A 16,328-nucleotide genomic window follows, 5' to 3' on the forward strand; every position below is an offset into this window, starting at 1 on the left:
TTTTATCAAGACAATGTAGGAACAAAACTTGACAATGCTACAGAGCTTAGGGGAAGCCTGGCGCATGTTTTATTCCTGCGTTTAGCTCGCGGAGGCAATATCAGATAATACATTTATCTACCTGACAGCCGCTCTCCTGCAGCTGCTATTGTGCTGAGTCAAACACATTTTAACCGGAGCTGGAGGCAGCTGGTAAATATAATTTAATGTGTGTATATACTGTACATAAAGCAGAACATACATGTGCCGAGCTCAAAATGCACAGATGTATATAGAGAACCGTGGGGATGACGTCGTAGTGACCAGTTCCACATATTCGTTTCGCTCTATTATTTATGCCTGTTTATAGCGCCAACACATTCCGCAGCATCAATGTCATCGAGTGACACTTGGGTAATGGTTGCCCACATTACGGGATATTGTCAAGAACCAGTTTCCCTTTGGATCGATTTATCAGATCATTAATTATGGAAAGGGTTAAAGGTGCTCTTCAAGATAAAAAAATATATATACCAAAATAATAGTCTAACAAACGTTTATCAATAGTCATCATTACAGTTTTCTCCCGTGACTTACGGTAATCCCAGTAGACATATATGTCCTATGACTTTAGCACTCTGCCGCTGATACAGTCTTGTTGATCATTTCAGAGGTGACGTCGTGGCTACTGTGCAAATCACCGCTGCCAGCAATCACTGAGCTCAGCCAAGTTTAAAGGCTTGAGCTGCTGAACTTAGCGATTTGCTGCAGCAGTAATAAGCTCAGTAGTCATGATGTTACCACTGCAACCGATCAACAAAGATCAACGACCGTGAGCGCCATCTGGGTTTGTGGTTTTAGAAGTATACAAGTGTTTGGGCACATATCTTTTGATGGCGGAAAACTCCTTTAAAAGGAAGAAGCTCTGCTAACGTCCCAGATACACCTAATGGGAGCAAACTATGATAGGCTATTATTACACGGGCCGTATGCGAGATATCCATATTCACCATTCTATGAAATCCAAGGATGTGGGTTTTAACTATTCAGTAAATAACGTAAGGAAAAGATCTCTTAGATGCCCTCAAGGCCAAGTGTCTGCACATTTCTGGCCAAACTGAAGTGAAACTCCACACTTTGGGCGATAATCCCAATTGCTCCTATTTCAGAACGGACCAATAGGAAACACAATATGGAACCCAAATAGATCTTTTCTGCTATGTCCTTTTGGACCATACCCAAGCCACTCTATGCTATCATCACCCAAGACCAGGTGTCACATACCTCCAAGTACATAGATCTTAGAATCAATAACTACAGTCCTTCCTCTAGAATACAGAGACCCAAATAAAAAAAAGAAAAAATGGCACAAATAACCAAACATTACAGTGCACATCAGAACAAGTCTAAGGAGAGAGGTGGCATCTAAAAAGCTTCACACCACAGAGAAAAAAAAACAAAAAAAGACTTTCCAAGATGTGACATAGAATTATAGCTCCATAGCTGCTCAATTTTCTTTATTTTTTAATCTCCTGGCTAACATTGAGAAAATTGCTGCGAAGGTCAAATATTTTTCCAAGCTGTGGTAGACAACCGACACCTTACAGTAGGCTTCAGGAGCAGCACAGGGGGAAAAGTCATCTCATCCATAACCATCCTGACTCCAGACTGGCGCAGCCACTCACAACCCAGTAATACTCACAAAACGTAATTACCGGATTAGCCAACAAGAATCTCTCTGTCTTTTTAGCCAATTATTGTTTCTGGGAGGGAACTGACGAAGAAGTAGACAGAAGGCTTATTTATGTATGGTGTCCCAAAGTGAACCCAAGTATCATAGCACCACCACAAATACAGACCTGAATTCTCAGAAGAAATATGTTGCTAACATGGTACCTCCAACATTGGTTTGAAGGCTTTGGCTGTCGGAAAATGCTTCCATCTCTCAACAGTCAAAGAGCCACGGATTTGAGACAATTGTCCTACAATCTAGGACACATGATGTTTTGCTCTCATTTCCAATGGGGTCATTCCTATTCTAAGAAGCAGGTAACCCATCAATCTTTAAAATTGACTCATTGGTGATGACCCCTGACATCACAACTCTGACTCATCTGCGAACGCTCAGACCCAAATGAAGTCACCTTTTCTCTCCCGGGAAATCAGTGCCGATGCCACACACGGTGGTGACAATGTACACATTGTTCTACCTGCTGCGGGCGACGTTACAGCTCTTAACTCCTCTGCTCCTGGCATCGATGCCAAGCTTTGTTACAGCACAATAAGGCGTCTATAGAGGAATTTGTCTACATTCACAGGTGTGCAAGACTACAACAATCCAGCTGTTGTGAAGATGCGGACACCGCCGCCGTGTGCTGGGATTTGTAGTTTTGTAACAGTCTAGGGGTGAGCTGAGGAGGTTAGCAGCTGTGATGAAGAATGTCTCCATATCTCTGTGTCTCACCCACCAGGGCATTTTAAAGCCCCCAATGCACTCGGTGAATATTAGCTATCTCGCCCCACTTTCCTATACACAGGATCGTTTGCTCTGCCAAGTGCTCCTGTGATCTCTATGAGAGAGCCACTGCCAGAAATCTCTGGCAGCGGCTTATGTCAGTGAGAACAAAGCGATCAGCAATCTGAAATCTCACATGATGGCTCCTTAAAGGGAATCTGTCAAAGTTTTTACCATATAATCTGAGAGCGGCATGATATAGGGGCCGACAGTATGATCCCATTGATGTTTCACTTACTGGTCCGCTTAGAGGATTATCAATAAAATCAGTGTTTGAACAGCAGGTTATCACGTGTGTGTGTGTGTGTGTGTGTGTGTGTGTGTGTGTGTGTGTGTGTGTGTGTGTGTGTGTGAAAATGAGAGCAAAAAGCCCAGCAGGTGACAAATCTCTGAAATCAGGGTCTTAGCCCCAACATCAAGCCTTCAGACAGATCCCCCCCAACAATCATCTGTCTGGGCCCCTATACACATTAGAAGGTCGCCCTAACCAGTCAATATCAGTGGATTTGGTCGATGTTACTCTAATGAGTATTTGGGGCTTAAAGGGAATCTGTCACCAGGCTTTTTGCTACCCCATCTGAGATCAGCATGATGTAGGGGTAGAGAACTGGATTTCAGACATATATCACTTTTTGGGCTGCTTGCTGTAGTTTTGATTTATCTGCTACAGATCTAGCGGTTCTCTAAATGCTGAGCGCTGTATAACCCCGACCACACCACTGATTGGCAGCTTTTGTGTACACTGGGCATAGGCAGAAAGCAGCCAGCGTTGGGGGCGGAGTTGGACCACCTGGCAGCAGGCCAACTAGTCCTCTAGTAAAACTCTCCTGCTGATAAACCAATAATTTCATAAAAACTACAACAGGCAGCAGCCTAGTAAGTGACACAACTGGAATCAGACTCTCCTCCCCTATATCAAGTTGCTTTCAAATTCGGTACAGAAAGCTGGTAACCGCTTCCCTTTCAAAAAAGCTGATATAGGGTGGTTTCACACACATCTACTGTTTTTGTCGCAGTTTGTACAATTCTTTTTCATCATCACACAGTGGAGGCCTGGTGTTGGATGAATTAAATGGAAGGTACAAAGAAAACTATAAATAGGGGTCTTTTTTTGTAAACTTGTAGTGTTGTCTTTTTGGTCCCTAACTTTTTCTTTTTTAGAAACGCAGCACGCTCTAATCTGTGTCAAAATAAGAGGGAATAAATATTATAAATAATATAATATACTTTTTTTGTATATATATATATATATATATATATATATATATATATATATATATATATATAAAATCAATGTACTTTTCATAGTGTTGCAGAGGGAGGTCTATATGGATTTGGTCATCACCAGTAAGTCACCATTAATGGAAGCAAGTGATGCTGCCAAATTGCAGGGAAGACCTACCTGCCAGCTCGAGAGGGTCCTACTATGGCATGTGGTTCTGACCCAGAGACCCTCACACCAGCACATAATCTTCTAATGGTCTAAGACGTCACATGTTCAGTGCCGTATTCTTCGCCGAACCCTCATCCTATCACCGCGCTGGGCTTGATGTGATTGAGTATGTCATTGTGAGTCTGACCTGTAACACAGCAGGTCAAGCAAAAGATACACATCAAACTTAGCACGAGTCAAAGACAATTTTCTTTTCAAAACCCTCTGAGCTACAGACGACATATCATGAAGATCAGATCATCAAATCCAATTTTTCGAGTCTCGTTGCCAGGATAATACACTGTACATGTGTTTAACCCTCGTCTTATAGCTCAGAGATTAGGAAACGTTCTCCGTTACCTTCTGCAACCGCTACATTTTATCTTCTGCATTTAACCAAGTGGCTCACGTTCAGAAGGACTGATCGAAAATTTTAGCGCTCTTACATTTTCAGTTCTCGGGAGCTGATGAGACAGCAAAAAATAAAAAACAATCCGCAGAACTGACCACCCAAATTCCTGAGCGCTCTCCAGCCCTAGGAGATGTGCAGTTGCTGGTTAGCGGATTTTGGATCCTTTTGGGTTTAATGTATGAGAATTTGGTTCTGATTGTTGATTAATTACTGATTGGCACCAAGATCTATTTTCTACGTCGATTTGGTCTTGCGACCCCAATCCTCACAAAATATAGAGGAAATCTTTAATTGTCCAATCACGATGATGAATATATTATCTACTTAGACGCAAAGGACCACCAGCGGTGGTTACCAGTCAACATACCAATTTGCACTATATGCAAAAAATCCTCTATAAGACCAACTTTTTGAGAAGAGAAGACCACCCCTTTTTCTGTCTAGATGTATAGGCTTTAAAGAAGCCCAGTCACTTGCTCAAAAAATGGCATTTTTGTTTTACAAAAATACCCGAGCGCCTCCGATTAGGCCACTTTTTTCCATATTTCATTGGGTTGCTCCATTGCAGAGATATTCACATTTGTTTCTTCTGGATCGCAGTATGTGAAATCTCTGCTTGGACTCCAAACAGGAGTTTCTTCAGAGTCTTCACCTCTCCCTCCCAGATGCTGCCACAACGCTCCCAGCAACTGGCACGCAGGGGTAAATTTGCATGACGCTAGTGAAGACTCTGAAGGAACGCCATGTTGGACTGCAAAGCAGAGATTTCACATATTATGCTCCAAAAGCAACAAATGTGAACCTCAGCAATGGAGCGACGTAGCACAAAACAGAAAAATTTGGCAGCATCAGGGGAGCTGAGCGATCGTCACAAGATATGTAACTATTTTTAAATTACAGGTCCTCTTTAGTTTATTATGCATACAGGTTGTCTTCTTCAAGGACACCCCCCCCCTCCCTCCAGAATACAACTTTTTCAATTACTCTTTGGAAGTTTCATGCATAGAGGTTTCACTATATACATAATAAAATATTGTCCCAAATCCCTGATCACTTCGTTCATTTTTTCTAGCCTTATCCAACACGATGTTTTGCGGGTTTTTTCTGTTTTTGGGAGGGGGATACGAGTAAAAATCACTTACTTTTCTGGTTGCTCAAAAACGATTACAGTAATAATGCTGCTAATAGATTGATGTGGCCCAAAGTCCTAGTGATCTAGCGCTTACATCCATGATGGAGATCTAGTGCTACCTTAAATGAATGTCCTACCATCCTGCGAATCCGACGGTCACCTCATCCTCACTGCCAAACAAAGATCATCTTCACCATCTGTCCGAGCATCAACATTTGGAACTCATGGCAACAAACAGCACAGTTAATAAGGTGACAGCTGTAAGTACTGATACAACCATATGGTTACGATCATTAGAAAACGTCTACTTTCCTCTAGGAGATGACGCATAAAGAAGACTGTGGAACAGGGACTAAAGAGAAATCACTTCACAATGGAAACTTATAAGAACCCGAAACAATGGGAAACTAAAAGTCTGCAAAAGTATTGGAGAGCAAGAAATCATAGGGGGGATTGGACAAAAGTCGGAGGGCAACCACCAGCCCCATCAGGATTAAAGCAAACATCTCACTCTATCATCTGTTAGTTCAGAATTAGAAAACCACAGAAACTGTAAAAGGTCCTGTAAAAGGACTCTGTCAGCAGGTTTCTGCTATGCAATCTGAGAGCAGCGTGATGTAGGGACAGAGACCCTGATTCCAGCGATGTATCACAGCTTACTGGGTGCAGCAGTTGGATTAGAATCCCTGTATAACCCGCCCACACCACTGATTAGCAGCTTCCGGTAAATATACAGAATGCAAAGAAAGCTGCCAATCAGTGGTGGGGGGCAGGGCTGGACTAGAAGGCACAAAGCGCCTAGTCCTCTAGTGATAATCTCCTGCTGATAAAACACCAAATTGTATTGAAACGACAACACACAGCCCAGTAAGTGACATTGCTGGAATTAGGCTCTCAGCCCCTACATCATGGCGCTCCAGAACACATAGCAGATTTCCCTTAAGAGTTTTTGCTTGTTTATTTTTAATTGAAGGGTTTGTCCACTTATGGGGACAACTTTTTTTTAAATGTATATATTTGGAGAAAATAAATTTGCACCATTTAAAATTATATAGCATTTGTGAATGAGTTAACTGAGAACCCATCAGTGAACGCATTCAGATTATAACTTGATGTCTTCGTTTTCGGAGCTCCTCTCAGCTGATTTATGACCACAGACCACATCAAGGTTGAATGCGCTGCCTGGAAAAGCCAAAGGATGCAACACTATGGTAAAATATAACTTTTAGCCACAAATACATGGATTTAAGTAAAAAAATAATCCCTAAGGTGATTTAATTTTTAAAATTAGCTTGTACTCCTTTATTCTTGCTGTATTGACCTTATATCCTACCATGTTTATCCGACTTTTAATTGCCGTGTATATGAAGTCGTCTTGGGAAGACGGACAGCACTGGGGACCATAAATCAGCTGGGTGTTGTTTACCATGGGCCACTAACATTTTCATTAATCAGAATCCTTCCTAATGCCACATTTAGCAGGTGCAACCTTTCCCAACGGCAGCAGGTGAGTCCGATCCTCCATTAATGATGCATTATAGAAGAATAAGCAGTGAAGGAAAAAGGCAAAGAAATGGTCACTCCTTAAAGGGACGCTCGAGGAGTCGTTCAGAGGCTTGAAAGGACGGGGTTAGGTAGGTAAAAGGCAAAAGATGCAATATAAGAAGACATAAATATTTAAAAAAAACAAAGGAGAAAAGTTTTTGATTGTGATGAGCACAGAGCGTTAATTAATTGCACCATCAAGGTGTCTGTCTCCAGGGGGATGAGATCGCTCAAGGACATGTATATTCTACTTTGTTTTTATCGTTCTCCGCTCCTCGCTCCCCAGATCTAACGTCTCGGCGGGGCTGTCACCGCGCTGGAGTTGCCATCGCATCTGTTCTAACATTAGAAGGGTTTGTCCGAGGTTGGGCCCCTGGGGACTGAAACAGACAGTGGAGTCAGAGCGTAGACTCGGAGAGGCAGCACCGGAATTATACAGACCCTGAACACAACCATCAGAGACGCTTATTGAAATATTGTTTGGAGCGCGAGCTTAGGTATCAAAATTGGGAAATAGATATCATGTCTGTGCTGTACTATGGTCACCTCGGCAGCACAAGGCATCATGGGTAGTGATTATCATATCGCACGCGGCCATTCATGTTCATAGAAAAAAAATCAGATCGCACTCGGATGACATCAGAGTGCAGTTCAAATTTTCACGGACAGACTGAACGGAGAAGATGGAATGTTTGGGGTTTTTTTCTCAGTAATCAGATCACACTGATCAGAGCATTAATCGGACCCATTTTCTCGGTCTTGAGACACTAGCCTAATGCTTAAAATAAACTTGCAAAATCGGCATGGACCCTGCCCCATGACCACCTGACCGAGGCTTTGGTGTATTTTTTTTTGGACGCCATATTTCTACATTTCTTGAGACGCGGCCCAATCGAAAATATTCTAGACGTTCTGGATACAACGAGATGATGCAGACGCCCCCGATCGTTTTTTATTGTCCAAGTGTCTATGACCTGAACAGGTTTGTATCTCTTTAAAATCTCCCCTGTCCATGACAGAGTTCATGGTGTATGATTCATCAGCCGCAACGTGTCAGATGTATGGGAGACAGAGGGGCGAGTGGGGATATTATCCCTGATGTATCCCAGATGGACATTAAGACAAATATTTCTCTCTTTACTGCTAGATCCGTCCCGCCCATGTACCCAACGCTCATCGTTTAAGAGACAGATCCTGCAATAATGATTTATGCTCGGAGCAAGTTACTTCTAATCCTAAACACAGTCATGTATCTCTTCATGGGCTCCAAATCCGTCTGCACGCAACACGTACCTAATCTGCCCGATCGGAGGAGCATGTTCACAGCTCGCACTCCGGCGTCACTCCGATATGGCGCTTGTGACATCACAGGCACCTACATTCAGGGTATCAGAGATCCTAAAAGGTGGTAGGAAAGACAAAGATCCACTAGATTTACTGTATGGGAGACTTCCTTTAATCCAGCATTAATGGGACATCATAGGTTCTGGATTATCAGAAAAAAAAGAACTATTAGGCCAGTGATCCAACAGGATAATGTATAGAAAGTTCACTGTCAAGGCCATGTTCACACTACAGTGAGAGGCTGCTTCCTCTATAGTCCTGGAAGATGTGAACAGCAGAAAAGTGCTGCACTAAGCAAGTTTATTCCTATTAAAACAATGGAGACAAAAACCATAACCCATAGTAAGTCCACTGAATCCACTGGAAACTGGTGGAAATTGTCGTTTTTTGGGTCCAGCTATAAATTATGGCCTCTATCATAAATGAAAACCAGGAGTTAAAAGCGGGTGGCCCCAGCCACACGAGCCCAGCGGGTGGCCCCAGCCACACGAACCCAGCGGGCGGCCCCAGCCACACGAGCCCAGCCGGTGGCCCCAGCCACAAGAGCCCAGCCAGCGGCCCCAGCCACACGAACCCAGCGGGCGGCCCCAGCCACACGAACCCAGCCGGCGGCCCCAGCCACACGAACCCAGCCGGCGGCCCCAGCCACACGAGCCCAGCCACATGAGCCCAGCCGGCGGCCCCAGCCACACGAGCCCAGCCGGCGGCCCCAGCCACACGAGCCCAGCCGGCGGCCCCAGCCACACGAGCCCAGCCGGCGGCCCCAGCCACACGAGCCCAGCCGGCGGCCCCAGCCACACGAGCCCAGCCGGCGGCCCCAGCCACACGAGCCCAGCCGGCGGCCCCAGCCACACGAGCCCAGCCGGCGGCCCCAGCCACACGAACCCAGCGGGCGGCCCCAGCCACACGAACCCAGCGGGCGGCCCCAGCCACAAGAGCCCAGCCAGCGGCCCCAGCCACACGAACCCAGCGGGCGGCCCCAGCCACACGAACCCAGCGGGCGGCCCCAGCCACACGAGCCCAGCCGGCGGCCCCAGCCACAAGAGCCCAGCCGGCGGCCCCAGCCACACGAACCCAGCCGGCGGCCCCAGCCGGCAGCCCCAGCCACACGAGCCCAGCGGGCGGCCCCAGCCACACGAGCCCAGCCGGCGGCCCCAGCCACAAGAGCCCAGCCGGCGGCCCCAGCCACAAGAGCCCAGCCGGCGGCCCCAGCCACACGAGCCCAGCCGGCGGCCCCAGCCACACGAGCCCAGCCGGCGGCCCCAGCCACAAGAGCCCAGCCGGTGGCCCCAGCCACACTAGACCAGCGGGCGGCCCTAGCCACACGAGCCCAGCCGGCAGCCCCAGCCACACGAGTTCAGTGCGCAGCCTTAGCCTTAGGAATCCAGCGCACTGCATGCATAGTGATATAGGTAAGACTGTCAATCAATTAGCAGGACCACCCAATGGACTCATGAAAACAAACTTAGTGTTTAATGAATAAAATATAAGTTATACTGACTTTTTCACCAAAAAGACATAGCTCCTCCTGCTCTATACCATCCAACCGCAGATCAGATCCCATTCTCAGCATGCCAAATTCCCTTTAAGCATAAACAAGGTCACATTAGGCAGATACTCGGCCATGACTTTAGCTTAGCTGCAATGCATACTGGAGCCAGAGGTAGTCTGAAACCATCTTCCTTTATCATCAGAAATTCATGCTACAGCTCTGTTCCTCTTCCATTCTTTACCCTAAAGATCTGCTTGGTTAGGAGACACAAAAACCCACCTCCTGTCTGTCCCTCATGCTTTATACTCCTGCTCAGCAGTTCTTGTTGGTTGTTGTTTATAAGCACAAACTCAGCAGGTCATTACATATAAAAGGCTGTACACTACGTGTAAGTAAACCACCAGTAATAAAAACATAATTCTCAGGAAACTGCTGGACAGAAATGGAGGAGAGGAGCCTTAAAGGGAATCTGTCAGTTGGAGCAACCCTCCTAAACCAACTATATCGGCATGAGGGTTATAGAAAATGGAGTAAAATGAAACCTTGATGTCTGCGATCCGATGTCTTATTCCAGATAAATCCACGTTATTCTTAATAAGTAAATGAGCTGTTAAGATCTATGGGCCGGACGTAGATCTCCCTGAGAATCTGCCTCCAGAGCTTATTGTAAATGAAAGGAGTTACCAGTGTGAGACATGTAGTGACTAACAGTCTGCTCTCCTGATCTACATGTCTCACATTGATAAGTTAACACCTCATTCATTTCCAATAAGCTCAGGAGGCAGATTCTCAGGGAGATCCATGTTCGGCCCATAGTTCTTACAAACATGTGGATTTCTCTGGAATACGACATCAGAATGCAGATATCAAGGTATCATTTTATACAGCTTTCTACATGTCCATAGAGACAGCTTAGGACGGTTGATCCTACTGACAGATTCCCTCTAATAGCAGATCTACTGATCTATAAGCGCAGACCAAAAACTCCAGAGTTCCCTGAATATCTTTAAGTGTATGTGCACACGTAAGAATTTCTTGCAGAAAATCCCTGAAGAAAACCGGACATTGCGTTTTTTTTCGCATTTTTAGCGGATTTTTTCGCGTTTTTTTTCCGGAGCTTTCCCAATGCATTATATAGCGGGAAAAACGTAAAAAACCCGCAAAATTAATGAACATGCTGCGTTTTTTACCGCGATGCGTTTTTTTGCCGAAAAAAAACGCATCATGTGCACAAAAATTGCAGAATGCATTCTAAATGATAGGATGCGTTTTTATTGCGTTTTTATAGCAAAAAACCGCAACGTGTGCATACAGCCTTAGGCTTCTTTCACACTTCAGTTGTTTGGTGTCAGTCTGCTCCGACATAGTGACGGATCGACGGATCCGTCACAATTGTTGAGAAAACGGTTCTAACGGATCCGTTTTTTTGACGGATCCGTTACTTGGGGGTTGTCTGGGAAAAGTATCTACTTTTTGGAGCATGCGCAATTCAAAAAGCGGATTGGGGCGACGGATCTGCCGAAATGACGGCCGCGACGGATCCGTCGCCCATAGGCGGCCATTCTATGGAATGGCGGACGTGACGGATCCGTCGCGAACCGCCATTTCGGCGCAGACAAAAAACATTATAATGTCCGTCAATGACTAGATGACGTACGCCAAATCTCGACGGATCCGTCACATGGTGGATGGAACGGACGACCATCTGCCACAATCCGTCGCTAATGTATGTCTATGGAAAAATAGCGGATCCGCCCCCCAAAAAATGGCGCATCCGCTATTTGAGGAAAATGGCAGTTTCAGACTGACGCCAAAAGACTGAAGTGTGAATGAGGCCTTACTCTTACATGAAAGCTGCGTGACATCTAGATGTAACAACCTGCAGCCATTCACATGGGAGCTCGGTACAGTACAGGGGTCATGTAATGAATATGGCCGCCCCGGCACGTGCTCGCTCATATGGCAGCATCTTCTGCTCGCGCTGCATCTTCCTGTCTGGAGGTTCCGTCGGAGCTCATGTAACATCTGTCTCTTGTGCTGCGTCCCAGTGTGTTCCTGCAAACAAGATGTACATCGCCACAAGCTCTCCCGGCGCAGCCATAAATATGCAGCAACATAAGGATCAGATCCCCGCTCCTGGCGTCCAGAATCCCGCACAACTAGGTGTATCCAACCTGAGAGTATGCAGATGGGGAGCCAGTAGTCCAGGGCACAGCTGGAGGGATAGTAATGTACGGTGTGTAGATTATAGACAGCATGGTGGCTCAGTGGTTAGCACGGGTGCTTTGCAGCGCTGGGGTCCTGGGCTTAAATCCCACCACGTTAACACCTGCACAGGGTTTATAAGTTCTCCCCGTGTTTGTGTGGATTTGCTTCGTGTTCCCCAGTATCCTCCCACACTCCACAGACATACCGATTGGGAATTTACATTGTGAGCCCCAATGGGGACAGACATGATGATGTCTGTACAGCGCTAAAGAATATGATGGGGCTATATAAAGAGAGCAAGAACAGAATATAGGCAAAATGTATCTAAATAACGACTTGTCAGGGATTTACATAGGCCGATAAGTGCTGACTAGTGATGAGCGAATGTGCTTGGATAAGGTGTTATCCACATGCTCGGGTGCGAACAGAGTGATTTCGGCGTGCTCGAATAATATGATCGAGTCCCCGCGGCTGCACGTCTCGTGGCTCTTCAACAGCCGCAACACATGCAGCGATTACCTAACAAACAGGCTGACGATTAACTGATGAACGAGCAAAACACTCATTCACTGGGCAAAAGGTTGTTTGGGCTGCACAAATCATCATTCTCAGCAGCACATCGGCTTGTGTGCTGCCGAGAACCAGGGCTGTGGAGTAGGAGTCGTGGAATCGGAGTCCATTTTGGTGGAGTCGGAGTCGAGTCGGTGTCATGGAAATTGAGGAGTCTGACTCGGAGGTTTGGTTTACTCACTCCACAGCCCTGCCGAAAACAATGACAGCCTAAGCGGCACAATTACCGGTTGTTCTGTACTCAAGGGAGATGTGGTCAGTCAGCCTAAAGAGGCCACCGATGGGCAAATACGTAGCCAAGCGGCAGTCGTTCAGTGCAACAAGTCGGCCAAAAGCCAGCTGAAACAGGCTACAGTAGGTGGTGACACCAAACCACCCGATCAGGTTCGATCACAAGTCCCAGCATAAGTGCAACCATGAGCTCCCCACAAACAGAGGCGCTTCAGGCACGTCACACCCTACCCAGGAACATCAATGAGCAGTTTAGATGGGGATTTGGAAATTTCTTATAATAAATAAAAACTCATTAAGCCAGATTAGAAAATGATTAAAGGAGGTGGTGATTTTCACACCGTGTTCATGTTCATCACACGACACTCCCTTTATAATGGGATCTATTAAACTAAAGCGTTCAGAACTTTGGAGTGGCTAATTGAAGTGAAAAAGTACCCAGAAAGTGGATCAATATTTATGGAGTAGATCCCGCATAAGAACTGGGGCCGAGCAGATCGCTTATATTACATGCACCCATGTAATATAGTCAGGAGTCCACACGGAGCGGTTAAAGGTCCGTATACACTGGTCGCCAATCAGCTAATTGTTTGCCTTTGTGCTCAAAGGCTGTCGTTGTTTCTCGGCAGCACATGTCCTTTTTACATAAGACGATATGCTGTCGAGAACGGCAATTTGTACAGCTTAAGATCATTTTACCAGATAAACAAACGTTTCGCTCATTCGTCAGGTACTCCACAGCCTGTTTACATTTTACAACCATTCATAAGAACGTCTGTTTCCGACAGTCGTAAATGCACCTTTAGTCCCTATTCACTTTACTTTTATTACTATATGGATAGTGGTCGTTTCTTAGACATTTCAAACAGGTCGACTGCTGTTCAGATGCGCACTGATCCGTAATTGATCCTTCAGTGTACATAGCTTGCCATTGTTCTCGACAGCACAGGTCCTGTTTACAGTGGACGATGCACTGCCAAGAATGATGATCTTTGTACAGCACAAAAGATCAATTCACCCAACGAACGAGCTTGGTGCGATAGGCACGGTACGATTATCGTGAAACGATCGTTCCTAGTAATACTCATCCATAATAATCGTGCAGTATAAATGCATCTTAAGGCCAGTCTCACACGTTAGGTTATTTTTTGGAGATTTTTAGTGTGCTGAAACCATTTTTAGTCCATGTGTCAGTTTTTTAAAATCCTTGTTGCATCCGTTTGTCTCATATGAAAAAAAAAATCTTTAGCTTCCCTCAACCCATTAAAGTCAGCGAAGTACACAGACGAGGTCCGTGTGTCATGCTATTTTTTGTGATGAGCCATTCATTTGCATTGGCAAGCTTGATCCAAAGTTTTTTTAGTGGACCATAAAATTAAAAACAGAAAACAAACAAGGACATGTGAAAGGCATGTCCTTTAATTGTAAGTGGTCTGAGGTCTAGGCGCAAAAATAAGTGTACCTACCAAAAATATGATGTTATAAATTGGCCTTATCACTGCAGAAATTATTCTTTCGGAGTCTCAAAACCTCTGGATAACCATGGCAGGAGTCCGATAACCCGATATCCATCTCATTGACAGAGGGGCACTAACCCTTTTACTCCAACCATACTAATCAATGAATTATCGTACAATTAAACAATGTCCTTGGTTGGATCAACGATTATTAGTGATGAGTGAAGGTGCTGGGATAAGGTGTTATCCCGCATGCTCGTGTGCTGACCGAGTGTTTTCGGCGTGCTCGAATAATATGTTGTCGGCGTGCTCGAATAATATGTTGGAGTCTCCGCAGCTGCATGTCTCGGGGCTGTTAGACAGCCGTAACACGTGTAGGGATTACCGTTTGTTAGACAATCCCTGCATGTGTTGTGGCTGTCGAACAGCCGCGAGGACTCTTAACATATTTTTCGAGCACGCCGAAGACACTCGGTTAGCACTATCGCCTTACGTGAGCACATTAGCTCATCAGTAACAATTATCTATCTGCATAATACCACAAGACTGTAAAGAAGGACATCGGTCCGATTCATGAAAACTAGCGATGTTCACGCTAGTCTGGATGAAGGCGCACATTGGAGTCAGATGTTCCTGTAAAGCGGTGCGCACCTCCGTGCTCCTCACCACAAATCTTACTAAATTCTGGGACAGCAGAGAACGGCATAAAGAATGCCAAACTGGCAGAGCGCTGAAAACGCTAAAAGTTGCAAGATTTTTGCACACTTCTGGTGTGCGCAGCAAATTCTGCGACTCCTGAAACCTATTTACAAGTAATCGCTTGGACGAATTGGGGCCGCAGTGTCTAAATCTTTGCTACTGAACAGGCACCCAACTTTTTGGGATTCTTTTATACTGATCTTCTCATTGCCTGGGTAGGTGGCTCCTGGTGGTCAAACTTGCCTATAACATATACAGTCATTTATTCTACTGGATCCAGACTTGGACGTCTTGGTGTTGAGATCAAATCCCCCTCCTTTCCACCCTCCAACTCCGCCTTGAGACTCCCAATAAAAGGTCGACCCAAGTAATGGTCGCCATGACCGTATATACAATGGCATGTCTCAGGAAACCCCGTAGACGCCACCACAGAGAGTATCCATTACTAGTGTTGTCATAAGCAGCTGGTTGGAGTATACCGCCTGCAGTGCACACAAGGTACACAGTATTAATATCTAGGACGCGTGCCAGACATACTCAGGGTGTGGCCCCAGACAGACAGTTGGCTTGCCGTACCTCACCCAAGGAGTTACACAAGTTACCTCTAGTCCATTAAAAGATTACAAGACGCTATCAATGACCCGATCTGGATAAATCAGGGCAAGAGGGCGGCCGTGCATAGACCATACATGGCCCTGGATTTCCACACCGTCCGCTCGTCACATCCAGATACGATGGCGCGCAACGGCCTCATGCAACCAGAAATTCTTGGCAGCTCGTCTGAATCCTGCAATTATTGTCAGTTCTGTTTGCTCTACAGACTTATTACATTGTAGCAATGCTGAATGTTTTGCCAGAGTTCAGAAGCCGGGTGATGTGCAGCTTTGTGCTCCCCATGTGATATATGGACATGGACTGTGCACAGGAATTCAGCGTAATGTAAATCCTCCCGGAGCGGGGGAGGGGGAGAGGCGGCCCGGGATTATTAGATGACACATATGTAGATCAAACTGCAACAATGTAGCAATAAAAAATAAAAAAAAAAGCAGTACTACATGGGAAGCGACCCCAGATACTTTATAGTCAGGTCATGGATAGCGCCCACCTATTCCAAAGAGCATATAAAGGGACATTATAGTAACAATCCTATAGGCCCGATGCTGAATAATCAAGTAGTTGGTCCAGAGTATCCTGCAGCCGGGCGATTGTCTCCAGGGCAGATCCTGGACGCTTGAGATACATATGATGTATATAAACACGTACACTTACACTGGGGTGCGTCAGATTCATTAATAGGGTCAGGAAAGAATCA

The 16,328-nt window shown here is 45.6% G+C and overlaps 1 protein-coding gene across 2 annotated transcripts in view; it reads right to left on the bottom strand.

Annotated features, from left to right (window-relative positions):
• The window catches only part of TSHZ2 (teashirt zinc finger homeobox 2), a 184,382-nt gene that overhangs the window by 142,054 nt on the left and 26,000 nt on the right, over positions 1-16,328 (bottom strand). Inside the window, exon 1 of one of the 2 annotated variants that reach the window (XM_077253208.1) lies at positions 3,897-4,008. The exons of the other annotated variant lie outside the window; for it this stretch is intronic. The gene's annotated coding sequence lies outside the window, so the exon portion shown is untranslated. Of the gene's footprint in view, positions 1-3,896; positions 4,009-16,328 lie in introns of those variants that run through there. 2 annotated transcript variants of the gene reach the window in all.

The sequence above is a fragment of the Ranitomeya variabilis genome, chromosome 4 (assembly GCF_051348905.1).
Source record: "Ranitomeya variabilis isolate aRanVar5 chromosome 4, aRanVar5.hap1, whole genome shotgun sequence".
Classification (NCBI taxonomy): domain Eukaryota; kingdom Metazoa; phylum Chordata; class Amphibia; order Anura; family Dendrobatidae; genus Ranitomeya; species Ranitomeya variabilis.